The 20,579-nt window shown below is 38.4% G+C and overlaps 1 long non-coding RNA gene across 2 annotated transcripts in view; it reads right to left on the reverse strand.

Annotated features, from left to right (window-relative positions):
* LOC118833250 overlaps positions 1 to 10,648 on the reverse strand; it is a 50,086-nt gene extending 39,438 nt beyond the window's left edge. For both annotated transcript variants that reach the window (XR_005009307.1, XR_005009306.1), the window contains exon 1: positions 10,564 to 10,648. This is a non-coding gene — a long non-coding RNA (uncharacterized LOC118833250). The remainder of the gene's footprint in view (positions 1 to 10,563) is intronic.
* Positions 10,649 to 20,579: the final 9,931 nt, after the last annotated feature.

Consider the following 20,579-nt stretch of genomic DNA (forward strand, 5'->3'; position numbering starts at 1 on the left):
ATGAAATGAAGGACTCTTTACTTTTAAAGGAATTGTAGGCATCAGACCACGTATGCGGAAAGCTTGAGAGGGTTTAGAATAATTTTCTTTCTGTGATACACAAGGCTGGATTTACCTTCCCCCTTTCTTCCCTTTCCCCTTCTGCTTCACTCTTCTGGGTCATCTCTGGGCTTCTGGTATCTCTATCCCTGTCAATCCCATTAGAGTGCTTCTGGTGACCAGAAGGCATCATGCTTAACTGTGGATGCTTGAATAAGATTTTATTGTTTATTTTTGGTTAGGGAAAGTCCTCAAAAGATGTCAAATAGGTGAGGACTACACCTTGGGTAAGACCAGCCAAAGACTCAGACTATGAGAAACCATTGTAAAATTGGCAATGATGAATCTTATTGTAATAAAAATGATAGGCTAATACTGTCTTTGAGGGTTCAGGCTCAGTAATGTGCAATTTAAAACACATTGACAGGATAATAGTAATCACAAAAAATCCCCAAATGTTTATACTTTTTGTCCCCTGATGGGAACAAAAGCTGAGTGGTGATTAGTTAATGAGACAGCCTCTTTTGTAGGATATGTGTTATGAATGGGGATCAGTGATTACCGTTAGTTCTATAGTCTGTTCTCTATAAACCAATATATGACCTTAATCCTTACTTTTTCAAAGTTTACAAAGCCATTTCTAATGGAAGAAATGATAGAATTTCTATTAACACTGTAAATCAAACTATCCTTCCTCCCCACCCTCTGAGTTGTTTGCAAGGTTCCTGTTTATTTTTTAACAAATATTTCCTCACAATGGAAAAAAGCACTTACATCAATTATGAAGTCACCTTCTTTGGATTAAGGAAATTGCTTCATGAAGTCTCCTTAGAGCCCAAATAATGACATTTCTCGCTTTCATTTCTTCTCTTCCTTAGGGTTCCCTATGGAATCATAGGGTTCCATAAACCATTTGTAATCCATTTGTAAATGGGGATAATAATACTCACCTACCTCAAGGGTTTTTATGAGGAAAATGCTTTAAAAAACTAGTGCTAAATAAATCTGAGTTGTCAGAGCTGCTATGATACTCTAGGAAATTACATTCAGTTGGCTCACCAATTAGTCAATCTGCTAGTAGTTGGTAGAGCATTAGACCTGGGGTCTGGGAAGACCTCAGTTCAAAGCCTTCTTACTATTTATCAGCATTGTGACCCTGGGAAAGTCCTTTAACCTTTCAGCCTCAGTTTCTTCATCTGTAAAATGGGGATGATAAATGTTTGTAGCACTTATGGATTTGTTGCGAGGGCCAAATGAGATAGTGTATTTTGTAAAAGACTTTGCAAACCTTAAAATGCTATATAAACATTAGTCATTATTTTTCTACCTTCTTTCCAAATACTTAAAAAGCAAATTCTGACTGGGACTTATGCTTATTAATAATTTCCTATGAAATTCCAATATTGTTTACTTGAATTTATCACCAATGCAGAACACTACTTTAAGGGCAAATTGAGGGCTTTGAGGATCTTCAGGATATTTTAGCCTTTAAAGCATTATTTTCCTAAAGAAGTAAGAGATAGAAACACATTCTGCACAATTCTTGAAGGTATAAGAATACAGGTTAGGTCTGGTTTGATAGCTTTATGCAGGGTAAAATGGTTAAGTCTGTGAATGCTTTTTCTGGGTATCCTGGAGAATACTGGAAACTTGTCTAACTCACCATACAGGAAGGTTATTTGTGCCTTGTATAGAGAGCCGAAAGTGGGAGCAAGCAATATGAGAAAGTTGTGGGGCTGGATTTTAATAGTCTTTCTTTCAATTCCACAGGTCTTGCATTTTTGTTAGAGGAACTAGGCTCGTGACACAAAAAGAGTCTTCAGGAGAATGAAGCAATGATAGAAGATTTTCTTCAAATTACTCACATTTGTTTAGTCTCTTTCTTAAACTGATCTCAGTGATCAGTATATTGATGCTTATTGAATATGAAGCAAATAAGATACTTGCTTTAGAAGGTATTAAAGATCACTAGCTAGAAGGGACCCTACTATAGATAAGAAAATTGAGGTCTAGGGAGGTTAAGTGACTTGCCCCAGGATCACATAGGTAGAAAGTATCTGAAGTAGGATTTGAACCCAGGTCCTTCAACTATGAGAGATCTCTTTCCATTGCACTTCTCAGTCACATTTTGGAGGTGTCACCTGCTGCTAGTTTGGGTGTGGACGCTGCCCTAATATGGGGGCTGGTGTCAATTGTTGCCCCAGCTTTAGGGGTAGATATTGCTCTAATGTCCTTTCCTTGTTGCCCTTGCCTCCCCTTTGGTGCTCTGTTTGATATGTCTAGTTAAGCTATGTGATCTCTTTAATGAACACCAAATTAAGTAGTCTATCTATTCTATAGTCACCCTTGAAGCCAAGAAGGCCACTGTATGACCCTGGACAAGTCCTTTAGCTTCTTAGTGCTCTGGGCCAAAGGCGTCAAACATGTGGCCTGTGAGGTCAGAACCAGATGAAAATGTAATTGGGAAATAATTTAACAAAATAAAATATAATGTAACATGGATAATGTTAATAATATGTGCTTTTCTAAGTCAATATACAGCCAGCAGGGATTCTGACGTACAGTTTCATGGCCCTGTTTTTATCTGAGTTTGATATCATTGTTCTAGGCAACTCTCTAAGACTACTGGTCGAAAGGAAAGTGCCAAATGTGCACTGGTGGAGCAAGTTTCTTCATATGGGAGTTCCCTTTACCAATGAAATTACAGGTCCATTGCCTATTCTTATCCTGTTGTTTCAACTGACCATTGAGTAGATTATTTAATATTCTGCAAAACCTTCCTTTTAAGTCCCAGCAATGGAGTACCCATAGGACAGAATATAAAAAATATAATTTCTGACTATGTAATTACTATTAGTAACTCACATTCACATAGTACTTTAAGTGCTTTATAGTACTTTATTTAAAGCACATTCCCTATAATTCTCAAAGGCAGCCAGTACAGGTATCATTCCCATTCTATAGATGAGGAAACTGAAGCTCTGAAAGGTTAGATGGTTCAAATACTTCAGGGCACACAAATAATAAGTGCCAGAGCTGATGCTTCAATATTGGTCTTCTGATTCAAAGTCAAGTGTTCTCGTTTCATTCCTCTATAGTAAAATGCATCTTTAACTAGGGAATCAAAGATGAGAGAAATTATTTTGAAAAGTATAAACTTAGTTTGCTTGGAGTGCCTTGACCTTTGGTTTATGAAGAAGAGAAACCAGTTCTTTCTAAAAAAAAAAAAGATTTTACTTAAGACATAAATGAAGTCGATTTTTCTTCTAGTCGTTGCTCATGACATACTGACTGAATTTTGCCTATTTAAAAAAATGTGGACTGAATAATCATAGTGTCTACACTATAAAGTCAGATCTAAATAAATGGAAAAATAACAGTTGCTCATGGTTAGGCCGAGCTAATATAATAAAAATGACAATTTTGCCTAAATTAATCTATCTATTCAGTGCCATACCAATCGAACTACCAAAAAACTATTTTACTGAGTTAGACAAAATAATAACAAAAATCATCTGGAAAAACAAGAGGTCTAGAATATCTAGGGTATTAATGAAAAGACATGCTAGAGAAGGTGGCCTAGCCATACCAGATATTAAACTGTACTACAGAGCAGCAGTCATCAAAACTACCTGCTACTGGCTAAGAAACAGGGGTGTGGATCAGTGGAATAGGATAGGGACACAAGATGGAGAAGTCAACAACTAAAGCAATCTACTCTTTGATAAACCCAAAGAGGCCAGCTTCTGGCCCAAGAATTCACTATTTCACAGAAACTGCTGGGAAAATTGGAAAAGGGTGGGGCAGAAACTGGGCATAGACCAATATCTTACACCATATACCAGAATAAAGTCAAAATGGGTTCATGTTCTAGGAGTAAAGGCTGATACTATAAGTAATTTGGGAGAGCAAGGAATAGTTTACTTATCAGATTTATGGAAAAAAAAGAATTCATAACCCAACAAGAGATAGAGAGCATTACAAATGCAAAATGGATAATTTTGATTATGTTAAATTGAAAGGTTTTTGTACAAAAAAAGCCAATGCAACAAAAATTAGGAGGGAAGTAGAAAATTGGGAGAAAATCTTTGCAACTAGTATCTCTGACAAAGGCCTCATTTCTAAAATATACAGGGAACTGAGCCAAATATATAGGAATACAAGCCATTCCCCAATTGAGAAATGGTCAAAGGATATGAACAGGCAGTTTTCAGAAGAAGAAATTAAAGCTATGTATAGGCATATGAAAAAATGCTCTGGATCACTACTGATTAGAGAAATGCAAATCAAAACAACTCTCAGATACCACATCTCTCCTGTAAGATTGGCTAAAATAACAAAGCAGGAGGATGACAAATGCTGGAGAGGATGTGGGAAAATTGGGACATTGTTACATTACTGGTGGAGTTGTAAACTGAGCCAGCCATTTTGGAGAGTAATTTGGAACTATGCCCAAAGGGCCATAGGAATGTTCATACCCTTTGATCCAGCAATATCACTTCTAGGGTTGTATCCCAAAGAAATCACACAAGAGGGAAAGGAACCCATATGTACAAGGATATTTATAGCGGCTCTCTTTGTGGTAGCCAAGAATTGGAAATCAAAGGGATGCCCATCAATTGGGGAATGGCTGAACAAGCTGTGGTATATGAAGGTAATGGAATACTATTGTGCCATAAGAAATGGGGATGATACGGACCTCGTAACAACCTGGAAAAACCTACACGACATAATGCTGAGTGAGCAGATGAGAGCCAGGAGAACATTGTACACAATCACAGATATATGGATTCCGTTAGTACCAACGCTGACAGACTTCGCTCTTCTCAGCAACGCAGGGTGCAAGGACAACTCCAGGGGACTCACGATGGAGAATGCTATCTTCATCCAGAGAAAGAACTGTGAAGTTTGAATGCAGATTGAGGCACACTAAACGCTCGCCTTTTTTCTTCCCTTTTGTTTTTGTTCTTGGTTTTTTGGTTTTTTTTTGGTTCTGTCTCTTCTTTCTCATGACTCATTCCATTGGTCATAATTCTTCTCCACAACTTGACTAGTGTATAAATTAATTCAATGCAAAGTTATACATGATAGTTATATGAGCTTCCATGCCATCTTGGGGAGGGAGGGGGGAGGGAGGGGAAAAAATCTGGAACTCAAAATTATGTAGAACCGTGTGTGGTAAACTAAAAATAAAATAATATTAAAAAAATAATAATAATAAAAAGTAAAACATTTCCTACACTCTGTTCCTCCAGGCAAGTTCATGTACATTTTTCAGTATCAGCCTCACCTCTATTCTCTCTTCTCTTTGTTTCCTTAACAGATCAAGAATTTCTCTTCTTTTCTTGGCCTGTTTAAAGAAAAAACAAAACAAAACAATGAATGTATTTACAAGTCATTCTTTTGACTTATGAATATGGCACCCCACTGCCTTATTCAAGTCCTGGATGCCATTTGGGTTCACCAAAGGCTCTATTTTTTTCCCCTGACTCTTCCCAATTAAGCAGAATTAATGCTATGATATCATAGTTATACAAGAGCACATTTACTTACACAGGATGAAGAGGTATTAACAAGTGACAAGAATCAGGCAGTGCTCATTCTTACTGTCCATTTCCCAAACTACAACCTCTCAGACTTCTAGAGAAGATAAGGTTTTAGTCTTCTCAGCTCTGCTCTCGCAACACTGACTTATTTCCTACTGGGAATATTAGAAAAGCAGGATTGTAACTCCACTCTCCCACCAGTGTCCATGCTGGGTAGCATTTTCACTTGCAGTGCATTACCCCAGGCTCCTAGGAGATTTCCAGGTTTCCAGGGAGAGAACATGTCCCCCCTACAGAACTGATGGCAGTTTGAGGGACTTTATCTTCCACAAGCTGGAGTTCAGCAGGTGAAAATATTACTCTGGCATAGACTCTGGGTGGAGGGGAGTGTTTGCACTATGCAGTGGAAGGCTGATAACAAACCTCATGAGATTAATGAGATGCAGGAAGATACAAGTGAGATACAGAAATGAAAAGTAAGGAAAATGGATATGGAGTCAGAAAACGCTGATACAGTTACATCTGAAACCTGCTACTTCAAAGAGGTGGCATATTCCCTCCTATATTCTGAGAAACAATAGATGCAAGTATCTTCCCATTTACAATTCCCAATATGAGAAGTGGTTGTTGCAAATTGTCAATATAGTATGGACCTAGCACTGAGATAAAGTGCCTTTCAGACCTCAAGGTTACTGGGTTTTGTTGCTGGGAAAATTGCTAATGATGTCTTACTGTCTCCTATGTTTCTGTGGCATCATGAGATAGTAGCATAAGGAATAATGAGAGAATGGACTCACAAATCTAATTTCCTATTCTACTAGCTAGTGATGTTGAGCTGATAAAATGGCATGGGAAGGAGAACTCAGAGGACCCACAAACTATATTCTCTGGAATTTGGGGAGGCGGTATTTTGGGAATGGGTGGTAAGAACATTTGCTTAATTCTTATCTGGTTCTATATCTCATGTTCTGTTTTAGGTAACTTTATTGCTCTGATATCACATGGCAATCCAATGCTAGATGGCCTAGGGGAAAGGTCAGTGGAGAAAATGGGGCCTCATGAGCAGTAACTGAATGGATAGGGAAGCTGATGTCTAGAAACTGTAACGAGGTACTTTACTATTAAACTATTTCTACCTCATTTTCCACTATTGGCCAAAGAATATTAGTTTCCTTTAACCTAGAAGATTGAAGAATCTCTCTTATCTCATTCTCATATTGTGTGGGTAAAATTTATTAGTAATTTATTATTTTTCATGATGATTCACATTTGTTAGCCAAAATACAAGCAATTTGCAAAACATTTTGAATTATACTTTTCACCATCAAGGACAGTAAAGCCACCACACTTGACTCTAACATCGTAGTTACAGAGACATTAAGAGAAGAGAAGACATGGCATTAAAGAGAAAAGAGATGGGGAAAGCATTGCATTAGATCAGGTTCAGAGAGAAGAGATCTATACTGGAGGTCGCACAATTGTAAAAAGTGATTCTATAGTAGATCACATAATTACCATCATTCAATTAACTGAAATTTATAGGGAATATATGATTTCACTGTGCTTATTGTTTGTATTGATTATGAAAAATAATTTGATTCATTCAGTTAACAAGTATTTATTAAGTGCTCACTGTGCCAGATACTGTTCTAAGGGCTAGGATTAAAAGATAAAAATATGGCTCCTATCCTCGAGGAGTTGACATTATAATTGTGGGGTGGGGGAGAATAGCATGAAAATAAGTAGTACATACAAGGTATATACAATGTGAATGGAAAGAGATGTCAAAGGATTGAGGTTGAGTTTTTTTTTTACTTTTATAAGTGTTTTATTAAGGAAAATTATAGCACATTTTAAAATATTGTACTCATTATACTTTAATTCCTCACATGTGCAGTTATTATTAGTTTTATTTTCATCAAAATTTCAAAATACCATAAATCATTTTCACCTACTATAAAGTATGTAATTTAATTTGACAAATTCAACAAACATTTATAAAGCTCCTTCTGTGTACAAGGAACATGGTACTATGTACCACTGAGAGGACAGATTCTAAGTTTAAATAAAACTGAATACTTTTCCTCAAGATGCTTCTTGACTGGTAATGGTATCTAATATCTACACAAAATACTATTTAACTTTGCACATTACCTGGCACATAGTAGACACTGTAGTAAACTAGAGAATTTTAGAAAATAATTCTTACACTATCAAAGTATGTATGCTATTTAAAGAATTTCAAATGCATTGTTGTAATCATGTTCAATGGATATATCTTGCCTTTTCAGCCACTGGGTTAATAAAATAATGCTGGATTATAGATCAGCAGCAACAAAGACCTATTTTACCTATGTGTAGGTGTTATGAATGACTGTCCACATGATATAATGTTAGTTCCTTACTTTTGCAAAATACATAACCCACCAAATCCCCCAATAGCTGAAATACACACAATTCAAATTTCTTAAGGATGACAGAGTTGTTAATTTGGAGACTATTAAATTTAGAAGGGATTTTTTTTTGTTTTTGTTTTTGAACATCTGTTTTTAAAACTTTGAGTTCTAAATTCTCTCCCCTCTTCCCTTCCCACCCACCCTCCCTAAGTAGTCAAGCAATTCAACATAGGCCACATGTGTATCATTATGTATAACCCTTCCACAATACTCATGTTGTGAAAGACTAACTATATTTTGCTCGTTCCCAACCCATCCCCCTTTATTGAATTTTCTCCTTTGACCCTGTCCCCTTTCCAAAGTGTTTGTTTTTGATTGCCACCACCCCCATCTGCCCTCCCCTCCATCATCCCCCCCTTTTTTATCTTCTTCCCTCTTCTTTCCTGTGGGGTAAGATACCCAATTGAGTATGTATGGTATTCCCTCCTCAGGCCAAATTTGATGAGAGCAAGATTCACTCATTCCCCCCTCACCTGCCCTCTCCCCTCTTCCCACAGAACTGCTTCCTCTTGCCACCTTTATGCGAGATAATCCAACGCATTCCCCATTCTATCTCTCCCTATCTCCCTCTCTCAATATATTCCTCTCTCATCCTTTAATTTGATTTTATTTCTTTTGGATATCTTCCCTTCTTCTTCAACTCACCCTGTGTCCTCTCTCCTCTCTCTCTCTCTCTCTCTCTCTCTCTCTCTCTCTCCATATATATATATATATATATAGTATGTATGTATATGTGTGTGTGTGTGTGTATATATATACACATATATATATACACACACACACATACATATATACATACATGCACATTCACTTATATATATACATAAACATATATATATATGCATATTCCTTTCAGCTACTATGATATTGAGGTCTCATGAATCATACACATCATCTTTCCATGTAGGAATGTAAACAAAACAGTTCAACTTTAGAAAGTCCCTCATGGTTTCTCTTTCTTGTTTACTTTTTCATCCTTCTCTTGATTCTTGTGTTTGAAAGTCAAATTTTCTATTCAGCTCTGGTCTTTTCACTGAGAAAGCTTGAAAGTCCTCTATTTTATTGAAAATCCATATTTTGCCTTGGAGCATGATACTCAGTTTTGCTGGATAGGTGATTCTAGGTTTTAATCCTAGCTCCATTGACCTCCAGAATTTCGTGTTCCAAGCCCTTCGATCTCTTAATGTAGAAGCTGCCAGATCTTGGGTTATTCTGATTGTGTTTCCACAATATTGAAATTGTTTCTTTCTGGCTGCTTGCAGTATTTTCGCCTTGATCTGGGAGCTCTGGAATTTGGAAACAATATTCCTAGGAGATTTCTTTTTGGGATCTATTTGGGGAGGCGCTCGGTGGATTCTTTCAATTTCTATTTTGCCCTGTCCTCTAGAATATCAGCGCAGTTCTGCTTGATAATTTCTTGAAAGATGATATCTAGGCTCTTTTTTTGATCATGGCTTTCAGGCAGTCCAATAATTTTTAAATTATCTCTCCTGGATCTATTTTCCAGGTCAGTGGTTTTTCCAAGGAGATATTTCACATTGTCTTCCATTTTTTCATTCCTTTGGTTCTGTTTTATAATATCTTGATTTCTCATAAAGTCACTAGCTTCCACTTGCTCCAATCTAATTTTTAAAGTAGTATTTACTTCAGTGGTCTTTTGGAGCTCCTTTTCCTTTTAGCTAATTCTGACTTTCAAGGCATTCTTCTCCTCATTGGCTTTTTGGAGCTCTTTTGCCATTTGAGTTAGTCTTTTTTTTAAGATATTGTTTTCTTCAGTGTATTTTTCAGTATTTTTTTGGGTCTCCTTTAGCAACTTATTGACTTGGTTTTCATGGTTTTCTCTCATCGTTCTCATTTCTCTTACCACTTTTTCCTCTACTTCTCTAACTTGCTTTTCCAAATCCTTCTTGAATTCTTCCATGGCCTGGGACCAGTTCATGTTTTTCTTGGAGGTTTCTGTTGTAGGCTCTTGGACTTAGTTGACTTCTTCTGTTTGTATGTTTTGGTCTTCTTTGTCAGCAAAGAAAGAATGCAAAATCTGAGACTGAATCTGGGTGTGTTTTCGCTGCCTGGCCATATTCCCAACCAACTAACTTGACCCTTGAGTTTTTCAGCGGGGTATGACTGCTTGTAGACTAAAGAGATCTGTGTTCCAAGCCTGGGGGGATGTGCCAGCTATGCCACTCCAGCACTCCACCTTCCCCAAGAACCCCTGACCCGGATTGGGCTTCGGTCTTCAGCAGGCTGTGCACTCCTGCTCTGATAGTCATGGCATTAACAGTAACCCACTAACCCACAAGAAGCCAATTCCAAACCCAGACCCAGTGCCACATAATAATCTACCGCAAATCACAGCATAATACAAAATCCGCAGCCAATATTTGTATGACATAACATTACATACTATTTCAAAATACCACTGTCCCAAACACCACCCACATCCTGCCACCTTGTTTCCTTTGCAGGAATGATCTCTCTGAGTCCCTTACTTGCTCTTACCACCCTCTGCCCATGTTAGTTACCTTGGCGATAGAATGATAACATCACAAGTGTTCTATGATGCAATAAGGAGCAGCTTTTACTGGGTGAGTTGATTTTTTCAGAGATCATCCCACGATTTCTCAAGTATTCTGTCATTAAATCAGCAGGTTTTAAGTGGCCGAATTTTCTTTTCAGACACCATCCTACGATTAGACAGCAAAAGTCTCAATATCAATATTGGATATCACAGATTTTGCTGCAATAAATATCCACTAACACAAATTGTATTTTATATGGAGAATACGCTGAAATGTACCCTTGTCACCTCAAGACCATGGTTTTCTATGGAAGAGATCACAGTAGTGATAAGCATATAATAAATAGGAATATCAATGCTTATGATAATAATAATATTTCTAATTTGTATGATAGTTTCAGGTTTCCAAAGTGCTTTGCACATGTCTTATGTGCATATTCAAACCAGTCCAGGAAATAAAATGTATAAGTATCTTCAATTTATAAATGAAGAAAATGAACAATATTCCACCCAACGCCAAACCTGCCTAGAAATAGATTGATTACAAGTATACATTGAGGCCCTCAACCTAAGATTGTGAACAACAGATGAATTCCATGGATCTCTAGCACACAGCATTTTTTGGAATGTATGAAATTCTCAACAAAACATTCCAAGACTATGGGAACTTAAACTATTCACTGTTCCTTTGTGGACCCCAAAGTTTCCATTTGGAAAAGAGGGTGGGTAAACATTTGACATCTCTGAGATCCCTTCATGAATCTTACGGTCTTGTGCCATTGGCTCATAATGTCAACGAGTTTTCTAAGTATTTAAAATAAATATAAATATCTTGAAGAATAAATGGCCCATGAGAAAATTAGCACCTAATCTGAAAGAATGTCTTTTAGAAGATCAAAATTATCATTCCGCCACTCAGATGTCCATAACAAAAATAGTCGTGGCATTAACCATAACCCGCTAAACCACAAGAAGCCAATTCCAAAGCCAGACCCAGAGCCACATAGTAATCTACCGCAAATCACAGCATAATACAATGATCCACAGCCAATGTTTGTATAACATAACATTACATACTTTTTCAAAATACCACTGTCCCAAACACCACCCACATCCTCCCTCCTGATTTGCTTTTCAGGAATGATCTCTCTAAGTCCCTTAATTGCTGTTTGCATCCTCTGCCCATGTTAGTTACCTTGGTGATAGAACGATAACATCACAAGTGTTCTATGATACAATAAGAGCAGCTTTTACTGGGTGAGTTGATTTTTTGAGAGAACATCCCGCGATTTCTCAAGTGTTCTGTCATTCAATCAGCAGCATTTAACTGGCCGAATTTTCTGTTCAGACACCATCCTAGGATTCGACAGCAAAAGTCTCAATATCAATGTTGGATATCACACAGATTGCTGCAATAAATATCCACTGACACAAATTGTATATATATGGAGAATATGATCAATTGCACCCTTGTCATCTCAAGACCGTGGTTTTCTATGGAAGAGGTCACAGTAGTGATAAGCATACAATAAGTAGCAATGACAATGCTGATAATGATAATAATATCTCTCATTTGTATGATAGTATCAGGTTTTCAAAGTACTTTATACGTATTCTATCTGCATATTACCACCACTGCAGGAAGTAGACTTTATTAGTATTTCTAATTGATAAAAGAAGAAAATGAACAATATTCCACCCACTGCCAAACCTGCCTACAAATAGATTGATTACAAGTGTACATTCGGGCCCTCAACCTAAGGCTGTGAACAACAGAAGAATTTTTGTATCTATAGCACACAACACTTTTTGAAATGTATGAAATTCTCAACAAAATATTCCAAGGCTATGGGATCTTAAACTATTCACTGTTCCTCTGTGGACCTCCAAGTTTCCATTTGGAAAAGAGAGTGCTTAAACGTATGACATCTCTGAGATCCCTTCTCGAATCTTACGGTCTTGTGCCATTGGCTCAAAATGTCAATGAGATCTCTAAGTTTTTAAATGTAGAAACTGAACCATATTCCACCCAATGCCAAACCTCCCTACAAATACATTGATTAGAAGTGTACATTGAGGCCCTCAACCTAAGGATGTAAAAAACAGATGAATTTTTGTATCTCTAGCACACAACACTTTTTGAAATGTATGAAATTCTCAACAATTTAACATAATCAAAATTATCCATTTTGCATTTTGTAATGCTCTCCATCTCCTGTTGGGTCATGAATTGTTTACTTTTCCATAAATCTGATAAGTAAATTATTCCTTGCTCTCCCCAATTGCTTATAGTATCAGCCTTTACTCCTAAATCGTGTAACCATTTTGACTTTATTTTGGTATATGGTGTAAGATATTAGTCTATGCCCAGTTTCTGCCCTACCATTTTCCAATTTTCCCAAAGGTTTTTGTGAAATAGAGAATTACTAGCCCAGAAGCTGGCCTCTTAGAGTTTATCAAAGTGTAGATTGCTGTAGTTGTTGCCTTCTCCATCTTGTATTCCTATCCTATTCCACTGATCCACACCTCTGTTTCTTAGCCAGTACCAGGTAGTTTTGAGGACTGCTGCTCTGTAGTACAGTTTAATATCTGGTATGGCTAGGCCACCTTCTCTAGCATGTCTTTTCATTAATACCCTATATATTCTAGACCTCTTGTTGTTCCAGATGAATTTTGTTATAATTTTGTCCAGCTCAGTAAAATAATTTTCTGGTAGTTTGATTGGTATGGCTTTGAATAGATAGATTAATTTAGGTAAAATTGACATTTATATTATATTAGCTCAGCCTAACCATGAGCAACTGATATTTTTCCATTTATTCACATCTGTCTTTATTCGCGTGAGATGTGTTTCATAGTTATGTTCATGTAGGCCCTGGGTTTGTCTTGGCAAACAGACTCCCAAATATTTTACAGTGTCTACAGTAACTTTGAATGGAATTACTCTTTCTATCTCTTGCTGTTGGGCTTTGTCAGTAATGTATAGGAATGCTGAGGATTTATGTGGGTTTATTTTATATCCTGCAACTTTGCTAAAGTTGTTTATTATTTCAAGTAGTATGTTACTTGATTCTCTAGGATTCTCTAAATAAATCCTCATATCATCTGCAAAACCTGATAATTTAGTTTCTTCTTTTCCTAATCTAATTCCTTCAATTACTTTTTCTTCTCTTATTGCTACAGTTAACATTTCTAGTACCAAATTGAATAGTAGGGGTGATAATGGACATCCTTGTTTCACCCCGATCTTATTGGGAATGCATCTAGCTTATCCCCATTCCAAATAATGCTTGTTGATGGTTTTAGGTAGATGCTATTTATAATTTTAAGGAAGGTTCCATTTATTCCTATGCTTTCTAGTGTTTTTAATAGGAATGGCTGTTGTATTTTGTCAAAGGCTTTTTCTGGGTCTATTGAGATGATCATATGTTTTCTGCTAGTTTTGTTGTTGATACGTAATATAAGGAAAATTAAGAACCCCTGAGAAACCCCTAGCTACTGACAAGCACCCTCAGAAAGAATTTAATCAGATATCTTTGGCATTTAGCAAACCCCCTGGGACTCCATGACTCCACCAAGGAATGTCAATAGATAGGACCATCCCACTGAAGGATAACCTGGCAGACCCTTTCTAGCAGATATCCCTGGGGCTCCCTGACTCCACCAAGGAATGTAAATGAGATTATCCCACTAGTACCATAACCTGACTGAATCTTTTGATCAGCCAGGACCTTTGTTCCTGTTCCCCCCACCCAGTGACCTGGTCTGTAGGTTCCAGGAGATAATTCATCATTGTACCCCCACATGTCCTATATAAGTCAAGCCATCACCACAACACATGGCCATGATTTGTGGTGCAGTATCCCAGTGGCCGCCAGCTAATAAATTCTCCATTTAAAACTTATACTCTGTGGTGTGTCCCACTCGCTTCTGGTACAACATTTTGGAGTCCCCAGTGAGATGAAGCAGTATTTCGTGTTACCGCCCTGGAGACACACACAGAATTCCGGACCTCAACAGGGATTCTCTGCCCCAGATCCACCTTCTCTCACTTCAGAGGGCCGGCTCCTGGGGATTCCTTTTCCTTGGACTCTGATGTGGGGTGATGGTCTTGGAGAATGGGCTCTTTGCTGACCTGTCCCTTTTCGGCCTATGGAGAATTCTGGTTTTCAGACCTCTAGAGGTTAGGTTTTTCTGGTTTGGGGCTAGCCATTTGGTCTCTGTTATCACAATAAACCCTGACGACCTGTAGTACAGAGCTGGGAGGGGGGGCTGGGACGCTACCCTCCTTATTGGGGTGTGGGAAGATTGGGGGTCGTATCCCTAAGGAGGACATCTGGTTCACTTGTCTTTCCTCTGAGGGGACTTGTTTAGCCTTCAAACAGCTCATGCCATCTGGTTTTCTGTTTTGTGTTTTGGGATGTGAGGAGATTGGAGGTCATTATCCCTCCTCCGAGGGAATTTGATTAGCCTTCAGTCAACCCATGCTGTTGGTTCTCTGTTTTGTGTTGGAGTGTGAGAGAGATTGGGGGTCGTATCTTTGAGGAGGAAGTCTTTCCTCTGAGACGACTTGTTTAGCCTTCGATTTCACCCACACTGTATGATTCTCTGTTTTGTGTTGAAGTGTGAGAGAGATTGGGGGTTGTATCTTTGAGGAGGAAATCTTTCCTCTGAGGGGACCTCTTTAGCCTTCAATTCGATCCACACTGTTTTTTTGTTGCGTTTTGAGTTCACCTCTGTTCGCGTGTCTGTGTCAAAATTGTGAAATGTCTGTTTTGTTAAAAAATCTGAAACATAGGTAGCCAGAGATATCAGGCTGCCACTAGGGAAACAGACTCCCTCCCTTGTGGCTCCCATTTGGTCAACGTGGAACTGCGACGGAAATGGGTTATAATTTGGTAGATTCTGGGTTTTAAATTGTTAAAAAGTTTGGAAATTGGTTAGTTGAATTTGGGAAGAAAGATCTCCTGAAATTGTAAAGTCATTCCAGGAGCTCACTCTTTCTGAAACACCTCCTCCCAATGAATGCCTTCTGGCTAAAACCTCCGTTAAAGTCTTCAGTGGGACTCTCACATTTGTCTTAGTCCCTGATTCCCTTAGATTCAAGTACAAAAGAGGTTTTTGGGAGCGAGCAAGGAGGTGAAGTTTACTTGAATTACAATCATTGAGAACTTTTCACTAGGGCTGCAGTAAAGGTTAGAGCAGTTAAATCAAACTCCTCTCCTCCCAGATCAGATTAGAAGAGAATGCAGGAGAACTGTAGGGAAAAACTTAAATCGCCCTCCCCACCCGGCAAAAGGAGGAGAGGGACAGAAATTCACAGACTGACAGTCAGTCCTGTGCCGCTGGGTACCTTTGTAGCCCGTCCTTGTGGTAAACTTTCAAAAGTAAATTTTGTGAAACAGAGAGATAGAAACTTGTAAAAAAAAGGAATTTAGGAGGGTTGTAGAATGGCAGCTTGAGACTACCTGTCTAGTCAGGAGTCCATGTGCTCCTCTTTGGCTGCCATGTGCTCTTGGCCTCGCCCTTCTCCCACCCTCCACATTGAAAGATTATCAGAGCTGAAGCTAAAGGAAAGGTCTCTCAGCTAGTAAGGGTCCAAAGTGACTGGGAAAGAGGGCTTGCCTCCAAATTAGGTGAATTCAATAAACATAATTATGAAAAACTTATTGTGATCAAGACATTGTGTTAAGGTCTAAGGAGACAAGGACAAAAATGGGAAGAAAAACAAAAGCCCAGTCCCTACCCACAAGGTGCTTATATCCTGCTGGGGGATACAACATCCAAACAGATGAGTAAATGAGAAACAATTTGAGGTGAGAGCACTGGTAACTAGGGGTATCACTGAGATAATGAATGTGAAAGTGCTTTGAAATTATAAAACCCTTTTGAATGTAATAGTTGTGGTAGTAGTAGTAGTAGTAGTAGTAGTAGTAGTAGTAGTAGTAGTAGTAGTAGTAGTAGTAGTAGTAGTAGTAGTAGTAGTAATAGTAGTAGTAGTAGTAGTAGTAGTAGTAGTAGTAGTAGTAGTAGTAGGCAGCAGCAATAGTAGTAACCCGTGGCCCAGAACTCAAGCTCTGTGTTTACACAGACCAGGTTCAGTCTTGGGGGCATCTCTCAAATCATTCTTTTTGCCTTGTGCCCCCATTTAGAATTTCCCACTGGAAAATTGTTATGTGGCTTGTATCTGTGTACTAATGAATGGTAATTCTTTCTCTTGCTACTCCAAATTCTCTCTCCTACTTGGTCCAAGAACTCTTCTCTGAGAGGCTTGGTCTGGGCATTCCTCCAATGGATAGTTCCCCCTCCAGGAATTCCTTGACTACTCTGCCATAGCCTTTTCTGGGCTGCCGTCATGGGTTCCAAGACTTCTCCAAGTTCTTAAACCATAATGAGATACTTAAGAAGGGTCTGTGAACACTGGTAGAGGCAGGCTTGTTGTTGTTTAGGATGTCATTATTTCAAGTCTTCTTGTTTCATGTTATTTTAATTTGTGGGCAGGCTATAATGTTAGAATTCCCTCTGAGCTCTATGGAGATGACTGTGGCCCTGGATATCTTTCAGGTTACATTAGGCAAAGGTGCCATCCTGGAGATCCCCCTGAGTTTTACTGGGGAATTAATTTGTAGGCTCTGGAACACCCTGGTGGTCACTATGGACATCAGGGAATAATCAATTAGAATAAAATCCTACCCCGATATCTGGTTTTTGAAGTCTATGCCAACAGAATAGAAGCTTTGACAGGACACCTAAACATAGAATCACTGAGTTTCAGAGTTAGCAAAACCCTCAGAAGCCATCTACTTCAGCCTAAACTTAAATAAGCCAAAATACCTGGTTTTGTTTGAAGACTTTCCATGAAAGAGGCTAACTCTCCTTCCACAGGCATGGTTAAGAAGTTCTTTCTGACATCAAGGCTAAATCTGAATCTATGTAAACTTAAGCCACTGCTCTGAACTACACCCTCTAGGGCCAAGTAGAAAACAAGTAATGCCTCTTTCAGTCGACATTTTTTTTTCAAATACTTAAAACCAGCCATCACATTCCCCCAAGTCTTCTTCTCTTGGGGCCAGACCTCCCCCTTTCTTTGAACTGCTCCTCACAGGGCATGATCTCCTTCATCATCTTATTTGCCCTCCACTTTGTCCTATCAGTCTGTATCCATCCAAAAATTGGTGCCCAGAACTGAAGACAATGCTTTGATGTAGTCTGACCCAGATGCTATGCCTCTCCATGCAGCCTCAGATTGAGGTGGATTTCTAGGTTGCCATGTTGACACTGCTCACTTATGATAAGTGCACTGAAAGCCTTAAATCTTTCTCTGGTGAAATGCTATCTAGTCACTCCTCCCTCATTCTGTTTTTCAAATCTGAGCTTAAGCATTTACACAACCCTTACTGATTGTGTACAGTAAATGCCAATGGTTCCTTATTACCTTCAGGATCAAATACAAAAGCCCATATTTTGCTTTTAAAGCTCTTCATAACTAAGATCTTTCATAACTTTCTGTTCTTCTTAACCATTACTGGCCTCCACATTCACTGCCATAAATTGACACTGGCTTCCTTGTCATTCTTCACACAAGACATTATATCTTCCAATTCTTAATTTCACTGCCTTTCCCCATGCCTAGAATTCTCTTCCTCATCTCTGCCTCTTGGCTTCCTTCAAATATCAGCAAAAAAAACTCACCTTCTATATGAAGACTTTTTCAATCCTCCTTCACCCTAGTGCCTTCTTTCGGAGATTATCTCCAATTTATCCCTTATATATCTCATTTGTACATAATTGCATGTTGCCATCCTCATTTGACTGTGAGGCCCTTGAGGGCAGAGAATTTTTTTTCCTTTTTTTCAATCTCTAGCACTTAGCACAGTGTCTAGCACATAGTAAGCACTTAAAAAAATAATTGTCTGACTTGACATTAGATTTGTCCCAATATTCTAGCCGGTTGCTCTGACTCTGTTATCCAGTATATTAGCTATATCTCCTAGGGTTGTATCATCTGCAAATCTGGGAAACATGCCATCTATACCTTCATTTAAGTAATTGATTAAAAACATTAAGCCAACACGACACCCAAAAAGCATACAGCCAAACATTCCCTGTGGCATTAAACAGGAGATAGATTTTTATTTTTTTTTTATTTTTAGTTTACAATACTCAGTTCTACATAATTTTGAGTTCCAGATTTTCTTCCCTCCCTCCTCCCTCCCTCCCCAAGATGTCATGGAATCCCATATATCTTCCACGTATAACTTCGCATTGAATTAATTTACACACTAGTCAAGTCATGGAGAAGAATTATGACCAAGGGAATGAATCATGAGAAAGAAGAAACAGAACCAAAAAAACCCAAAAAACAAAAACAAGAGAGAAAAAAAGGGGAAAAAAGTAGAGCATAAAGGGTGCCTCAATCTGCATTCACACTTCATAGTTCTTTCTCTGGATGTAGATAGTATTCTCCATCGTGAGTCCTTTGGAGTTGTCTTTGTACCTTGTGTTGCTGAGAACAGCAAAGTTTGTCAGGGTTAGTCACCACAGAATCCACGTATCTGTGGTTGTGTGTAATGTTCTCCGGGCTCTGCTCCGCTCGCTCAGCATTATGTCGTGTACGTTTTTCCAGGTTGTTATGAAGTCCGTATCATCCCCATTTCTTACAGCACAATACTATTCCATTTCCTTCATATACTACAGCTTGTCCAGCCATTCCTCAATTGATGGGCATCCCTTTGATTTCCAATGCTTAGCTACCACAAAAAGAGCTGCTATAAATATTTTTATACATATGGGTACTTTTCCCACTTGTGTGATCTCTTTGGGACACAACCCTAGAAGTGGTATTGCTGGGTCAAAGAGTATGAACATTTTTATAGCCCTTTGGGCATAGTTCCAAATTGCTCTCCAGAATGGCTGGATCAGTTCACAGCTCCACCAGCAATGTCACAATGTTCCAATTTTTCCACATCGTCTCCAGCATTTATCATTTTCCTGTTTTGTCATTTTAGCCAATCTGACAGGAGAGATGTGGTACCTAAGAGTTGTTTTGATTTGCATTTCTATAATCAGTATTAATTTAGAGCATTTTTTCATATGCCTGTAGATATCTTTAATTGCTTCCTCTGAAAACTGCCTGTTCACATCCTTTGACCATTTCTCAATTAGGGAATGACTTGTATTCATATATATTTGGCTTAGTTGCCTGTATATTTTAGAAATGAGGCCTTTATCAGAGAGACTAGTTGTAAAGATTTTCTCCCAGTTTTCTGCTTCCCTCCTAATCTTTGTTTCATTGGCATTTTTTTGTACAAAAACATTTCAATTTAACATAATCAAAATTATCCATTTCACATTTTGTAATGCTATCTCTTGTTTGTGTCACAAATTCTTTTCTTTTCCATAAATCTGATAGGTAAACTATTCCTTGCTCTCCCAAATTGCTTATAGTATCAGCCTTTATTCTTAAATCATGAACCCATTTTGACTTTATTTTGGTGTATGGTGTAAGATATTGGTCTATGCCCAGTTTGTGCCCTACCATTTTCCAACTTTCCCAGCAGCTTTTGTGAAATAGTGAATGCTTAGCCCAGAAGCTGGCCTCTTTGAATTTATCAAAGAGTAGATTGCTATAGTCGTTGACTTCGCCCAGCTTTCTCCCAGCCTGTCTCCAAAGTTGGTTTCCCAGCTGCTTCCGCTTTGGTGCTGTCTGGAGCAGCTCTGCATGCTGAGTGCTCTCCCAGCCTATAGATTCGTCCCTTCATCCTTTCAGACTCTTATGGATGGAAATTTGCCTTACTCAGACTGCTCACGGCTTCTAACTCTCTCAAATCTGTTCAGATTCACTTTTTAATAGGAATCTGACAAAACTTGTGAGAGAGCTCCGGTAAGATGCTGTTTTCATGTGGCCATCTTGGCTCCACCCCCTGGAGATAGATTTTAAGTTGACATTTAATCACTCATGAGACCTTTTTACGTACAGTCCTTCAACCAGTTCCAAAGTCACCCAACTTTATAGTCATC

Source organism: Trichosurus vulpecula (genome assembly GCF_011100635.1).
Source record: "Trichosurus vulpecula isolate mTriVul1 chromosome X unlocalized genomic scaffold, mTriVul1.pri SUPER_X_unloc_6, whole genome shotgun sequence".
Classification (NCBI taxonomy): domain Eukaryota; kingdom Metazoa; phylum Chordata; class Mammalia; order Diprotodontia; family Phalangeridae; genus Trichosurus; species Trichosurus vulpecula.